We start from the raw sequence: 7500 nt of genomic DNA on the forward strand, positions 1-7500 counted from the left end.
TATTGGCAGTTAGTCTGCTCCATTTTTTTGGATATTTCCAAACCAGCTAAAGTTTCACTGCATCAGACTACGAAGCTTAACTTTCTCTAAGGCGACGATGTTCTTGTCTTTGTCTTTCCATGTGATGTTCATGACCGATGTCTGTCCCATGCGTCTTATTATAAATGCTTGCAGTTATTTATTTTTTTCTCGCTGGTTTATGGCATATAATAAACGGCTACTATTATTAGTTTCAAATTGTAAATCCAGGCCACTAATTTCAAAGGAGGGGAAACTCGATTACATCAACGCCAGTAGTTGAATGATACTTATTTTATCAACCCCGAAAGGATGGAAAGCAAAGTCGACCTCGGCGGAATTTGAACTCAGAACGTAAAAACGGACAAAATACTGCAAAACATTTTGCATGAAATGCCCGCTCACTGCTTTAGATGGTTGGTAATATTACCAGTACTTTAAGGCGATGAGCCGGCAGGATCGCTGAAAGAAAACGACTTAATGGCTACACTGTACAATTCTGTTATTTAGTTCTCCACCAAAATTGCTGACCTCGTACCAAAATTTAGAAACAATTCTGAGAGAGCGGTGAGTTAGTAGAATCCTTAGCGTGTCGGAACAATACCTTATGGTATTTTCTGCCTTTCATTTTTTTTTTTTTTTTTTCACGTTCTGAGTTCGAATCCTGTGGTGATTAACTCTGAATTTCGTCCCTCTGGAGTTGATAAAATAAAGTCATATGTTCAATTCGATTCAATCGTTTGTTCCCTTTCCCGAGATTTCCATCTTTCTACCTATATTAGACACGATTATTGATATTGAGCTAGCTTAATTCTTTTACTTAGAACTGACATATTTAGGAAGGTGAACATAATTTAGTTAATCTCCTGTTGACATTTATATGAAAATCTTTTCTCTCATATACCAGAAATTATTTTTTCCGAAGACCATAAACATCACCAGGTATTCATCAAACATCGTGAAAGCGAGTTATAGCTACTGACAATATATTATGCAAATCATAAAATCATATAACACGAAAATATCAGGCACAGGCGAATCTCAAAACAAGAATCGATGCAGTTGTGAAAAAAAAATCAATAATTTTAGCATACATACCCATAGTCTGTTGAAGTATTGTTGTTTGAACACAGGTCAGCGTGCCCGAAGTGCTGCCTTTGGCGAATCTAACGATTATGTAAAGGCTCCGTTTGCTTCTTCCTTTTTTGCGTTGTGGGAGACATCTTGTAATCGGTTTAATAGTAAGTATCTCCTAGCTAATGGGTGCCTTTCAAGGAGTTTGATGCGTTGCAAACATTTTAGACTAGGATCCCAACAAAGGTTAGCTATTATCGTCATCTCATAGCATTCCTTGCCTCGGGAACAATTCTTTAGAATAAGAAACGTTTCATTGACCGAAAGTCTCCAGTGCTAAATGAACAACATAGATAAAACGCAACATAGTAGCCCTCCTACGAAGAACTGTAAATAACAGGGTGACTCTTATACTCCGCTTCGCGTACAAAAGTTGACTCTGAAGTGAACCCCATACTCGATCTCATATACAACATTAAACGAGAGTGACCCACCGTACACTATATGTCATGCACAGTAGTAAACAATGAAGTGACTCCACATTCTATCAACGAAGCGACCCCCACATTCTATAGACGAAACGACCCTTTCACATGTTGATATAAGCCTTATCAGAAGCAGAATATTCCAAAATATCAATATCGATTCAAGAAAAATTGCTCATTAAATTGCAAGTCCGACAGAGATGTAAATACGAAACTATTTCACCAAACTTAAACAATACTATTTAGAAATTCATAAAGCTATTATGAACTCTATTTTACAGAAAAACTAAAATAGTTTACTATCAAACATTTTTTTTAATGCTGAGTTAATGTCTAAGCTCCAACATAATTAACAAATTTCATTTACATGATTTTCTAAGTCTAATGTGTCACGAAAGCTTGGTCCACATGAAAGTTGGGTCCACAATAAGCATACAAATAAAACACCGTGCTGATGTGTATTTCACTAACATTCAGTGCTGAAAAACAGTAACTGTTGCGCTCATACCAACTATACCAACTCCAACCTGTCTTGCCTGGTTTCCCTATGATCACCACTTGAATCTAATCTACAGATTAGACAGAGCAGAGTATAGCGTGCCCAGACTGTCACACCACATTCCAAACGATTCATAGCTGCATGTCAGAATGTGCAGTAAGGTCGTTGGGTGAACAGTGGCAACGTACAATAAGGAAAAAAAGATGTTTCGCAGAATGTTAAAGGAGGAGGAGGAGGAGGAGGAGGAGGAGGAGGAGGAGGAGGAGGAGGAGGAGGAGGAGGAGGAGGAGGAGGAGGAGGAGGAGGAGGCCAACAAGAATGCATAGTGAGTAAACGAGGGTGGGCTCTTTTAGTACTCACTAGAACGTTCCAGGATCTCATACAACTTTTCCTTCCCAAACTTTCGTCTATTTTTAAATAACTTGTGTAAGAACAAACATCCCATCTTCATGAGCCTGACCTATCGCTCTGCCAACGTCTTTACATGATTTCACTTGTAAAATAGATCATGGTTTATAGTCGTCCTGATTTCTTTTCTTTCGATCTTTACATACAATGAAGATGACATTCCAAAGGCTGGAACAGTTTGAATAGGAAACGATGCCTCAACCACAATATTTACTGGATATTGCCCCCTCTGATTATCATTTATTCCTCAGTCTTCAAAATCATTTGGACGGAAAAAATATGAATTCTGTAGACGAGGACAGAACAGTACTGGAAGAGTAGTTTTCGTCACGGACAAGTGAATTTCAGAAGAAGGGCCTTGTAAGTCTTCTAGATAGATGGAAGAGCATTGTAGAAAATGAAGGAGAGTATATTTTAGATTAAAAAAGAACTTTGTTTATCTTATTTTTGAAAATAACAGAACTACAAAAAAAATGCATTATTTATGTGATGACCCAATATATATACACACACGTGTGTGTGTGTGTGTGTGTGTAAAATTAGTGTACATTCATACACAAGAGAAGTGACCCTAACAGGACACCTTACACGATAAATGGAACAGTCAACATATATATATGTACGTATGTATGTATGTATTATGTATGTATGTATGTATGTATGTATGTATGTATGTATGCATGCATGCATGTATGTACGTACGTATGTATGTATGTACGTATGTATGTATCTATGTATGTATGTATGTATGTATGTATGTATGTACGTATGTATGCATGTGTGTATATATATTATATAAGTATATATAAACCGTTCCAGATTTCATCGTTTCCATGGTCCCGAAATACCAAATATTCTCTGTCACCATTTTAATTACGAAGAAACCAGATATTGTTATCTGGTGTGAAAAGAGAAAAATGGTAAATCCGGCCGGTTGAACTGACTGTTCCCATGAAGACAACGTGTACGTCGCGCGAACACGGAAGATCGACCCTCATAAACATCTTGAGCAAAGGATGAAAGGCAAAGTCGACCTCGGCGGAATTTGAACTCAGAACATAAAGACAGACAAAATACCGCTAAGCATTTCGCCCGGCGTGCTAACGTTTCTTGTTTCCTTACTGCCCACAAGGGACTAAACATAAAGGGGAAGACAAAGGGATTAAGTCGATTATATCGACCCCAATGCGTAGCTGGTACTTAATTTATCGACCCCGAAAGGATGAACCTAACGTTTCTGCCAGCTCTCCGCCTTACAGAATGATCATATTATTACTTATCCTAATTAGCATTAGTATTAAAGATCCATTTGGGCACTCGGTTACGCACATAAATGAGTAAGGTGATAACCTAAGGCAGCACTCATCGGAAGGGCTGGTCTGAAAAGTATGGCGACGGCTCGCTACTCTTGAAGAGAATGCTCCCCTGAATTTCTCTAATGGATTCTTCCATTAGGCTCTTTTCATAACAGCCACAAAACAGTTGTGAAACTTGTTGACCTCCTGAAACAGAGACCCGTTGCCGTGTGCGTATGTGTGTGTATGTGTGTGTGCGCGTGGTATATAGTTACAGATTATTGAACGCTTATTGTTAACAAAATTAGTGGATTCTAGAATATTGTTATAATGTCTACGTGATGTTATCAACCGATTATTTTCACCTGAAAGATTCTGTTCCAAACATATCATAATATGGGAATTTCAATGTGTGTGTGTGTGTGTGTGTGTGTGTGTGTGTGTGTGTGTGTGTGTGTGTATGTGTGTGTGTGTGTTTCTTTAAACTCTGCAGCAATTTAAAGACGTGTTGCATTTAGACACAATGCAACACATGGCAGAGAAAGAAAGAGAGAAGGAAAGGAAATAGGAGAATGAGATGGAGGAGGGAGCGAGAAAAAAAAAGGGGGGAACAGAAAGAGAAGAAGAGAGATACGTACGAACTGTTTGAGTTTTCAATCAAACGGTAAGATCATTGTTACTACTACTATTGCACTACACAAAACCATGAAGAAAACGTAAAACAACCCACGTGAAATTAAAGAAAGAAACCTATTTAACCGATCAAAACCGCATAACGAAAACAAAGCGAAATATTATACTTATAAAAGGTGAAACGGAAATGACATTTTTATGAATTTAACGCTACGTTATCACAGCAAGAAGAAGAAGAAAAACGAAGGAAAAAGGCGAGAAAGAAAACGAATGCGCTTCGGATTGAGGAAGGCGGTTAAAGGAAGGAAAACAAACGGTTATTGTTATGTAAATTTTTTTCTTTTTTTGCTTGGACATCGGACACGAAAATGAAAAGATATGTAAATCGCTTTGAATAAATTTACTCCAATACCCGAAAGACAAACATGCAAAGCACCCTGGGATTCTCTTATGGTGTTCCGAGATAATAAAAGCGGTGTTTATTCGAAAATTGAAAAATAAATCTTTGAAAAGATCCAAATAGACGCAGCCAACCGTAAACTCCATTATGTTAGATAGAAAATATTCTCTAGAAAGTTCCGCAGTCTCATACCATTCTCTGCATCTCATTTGTATGTTTCTGGTTATCGTATATTTCTTTCCTCCCTTCTTGTCTTCCCATTCTTTCTATCCCACTTCCTTTCTTTCATTCTTTCTCTTCCTTCCTTCCTCCCTTTCTTCCTTCCATTCTTTCTTTCTTTCTTTTTTTTTTTCTCTTTCTTTCTTTGTGTCTCTTTTTCATTATGTCCATGCTTTGTTTTTCTTTCTGTAGTCGTTGTTTTCTGTCAATCTGAGATTCTTCTTTTTTTTTTTTGTTTGTTTTTGGTTTTGGATGTCGCTAGTGTTTTTCTTTTTATTTATTTCATTTTTATTTTTCCTCCTGGTCATTCTTCTCGCCTCTTTCTTTTTTGTTGTTCTTTATTTTGTTTATTTTGTTGTTGTTTTGTTTTGTTTGTCTGTTTTTTGTTTCTTTGTCCACACATTTTTCAGACAAGTCCCCCCTAACTCCTTGATGACAGATGAAGCTTGAATAGCAAACACGCCCACAGCAAAACAGTTATCAAAACATGTCCACGTATCATATGTGTGAGAATGCTAATGTGTACGTCTGTATGTTGTGTGTGTGTGTGTGTGTGTGTGTGTGTGTGTGTGTGTGTGTGTGTGTGTGTGTGTGTGTACAAATTAATGTATATGGAGCGATATCGTGCTTAACAGGTGCTTGGCTGCGATATCAGAGAATGAAGTGGACGACGAATGGATCATCTCCTTGGATAAGACGCTAGTCTACAACAAACATCATACTAGAATATTTTACTTCTTAAACAGCAGTGGGTTTGAAACTCTGGACGCTGTCGATGGTGATTAGTCCATCGTAGATAGACAGACAGACAGACAGACAGATAGATAGATAGATAGATAGATAGATAGATAGATAGATAGACAGATAGATAGACTCACAGACAGAAAGACAAGACAGGCACAGATAGATAGATAGATAGATAGATAGATATCTTTTTATTATAGCCACACAGGGCTAAATACAGAAAATGGACAAATTACAAAGTAGAGCTTTTCTTGGGGGGGGCGGATAATTTGGATCAAAAGGATAGATAGATAGATAGATAGATAAGAGAGGAAGTGAAATGCACACATATCAAATGCCATACAACATAAATTCTAGATTTATTTAAATAATCTCCTTCTGAAGGATGTGTCATAATTACCAAATAGCATTTAAGAAGAGCTGCATATGGGAAAGGGAGATAATATCAAGAACCAAGATTTCTCCAAAGTTCACTTGTTATTAACGAAAAGGTTGCTCTTATTGCCTGGAGATAAGTGAACAGTCGTGGGCACGTGTTTCTGCCTCGACAGGCGTCAACTCCAGTAGCCAAAAGGACTTAGACATCTAGTTAGAAAAAAAAACTGTAGAACACGTTTATTGCCTAGGCAAATTGCATAATTAAGCAGAAAAGAGCTCAAAGAAATAATTCAGGTTCTTCAGTAGCATGTATTTGAGCAACATAAACAAATACAGGTATATCAAATGTCATACAACATAAATGCATGTATATAGATATGTTTGTATGTATATGTCTAGACATATACATACATATATATATATTCTTATTCTTTTACTTGTCTCAGTCATTTGACAGTAGCCTTGTGGGAGCACAGTCTTAAAAGGTTTTTAATCGAAGAAATCGACCCCAGGACTTATTCTTTTGGAACCTGGTACTTATTTTATCTGTCTCTTTTGCCGAACAGTTAAGTTATGGGGACATAAGCACACCAACGTCAGTTGTCAAGCGATGATGGAGGGAAAAACGCAGACACACACATATAGATACATACACACATACACAACCATACACATATGTATACACACACACATACACATACATACATACATACATACATACATACATACATACATACATACAAACATGCATATATATATATATATATATATATATATATATATATATATATATATAACGAGCTTCTTTCAGTTTCCGTCTACCAAATCCACTCACAAGGCTTTGGTCAACGCGTGACTACAGTAGAAAGCATTTGCTCAAGGTGTCGCGCAGTGAAATCGAACCCGGAACCATATGTATGTATGTATGGATGGATGGATGGATGGATGGATGGATGGATGGATGGATGTGTGTATGTATGTATGTATGTATATATATACGAGGTCTGATCAATGAGTATTCGGACTGTTGCTATAGTAACGAAGCTAAGCACACAAAGTGAAGCCACTGGGTACAGATTTAACGTGAATTCTGGTGTGCATGCGCACTAAGTTTTAACGTTCTAGCTCACTTCCGTTGTTTGCAGCAGTGCTTGGAAATCACGTGTTAAGTGTGTTATCATTACATTGACCATGACAGAGAAAGTTGTCATGGCGATACCTGCTCAGAGGCCTTCGCAAAGTTGCAGAAAGTGTATGGAGAGGAGTGTATGAGCCGCACACAAGTGTACGAGTGGTTCAGACGTTTCCAAGATGGCCGAAAAAATGTCGATATTGACGAACATTCTG

This window comes from Octopus bimaculoides, chromosome 11, assembly GCF_046866305.1.
Source record: "Octopus bimaculoides isolate indiv1 chromosome 11, ASM4686630v1, whole genome shotgun sequence".
Classification (NCBI taxonomy): domain Eukaryota; kingdom Metazoa; phylum Mollusca; class Cephalopoda; order Octopoda; family Octopodidae; genus Octopus; species Octopus bimaculoides.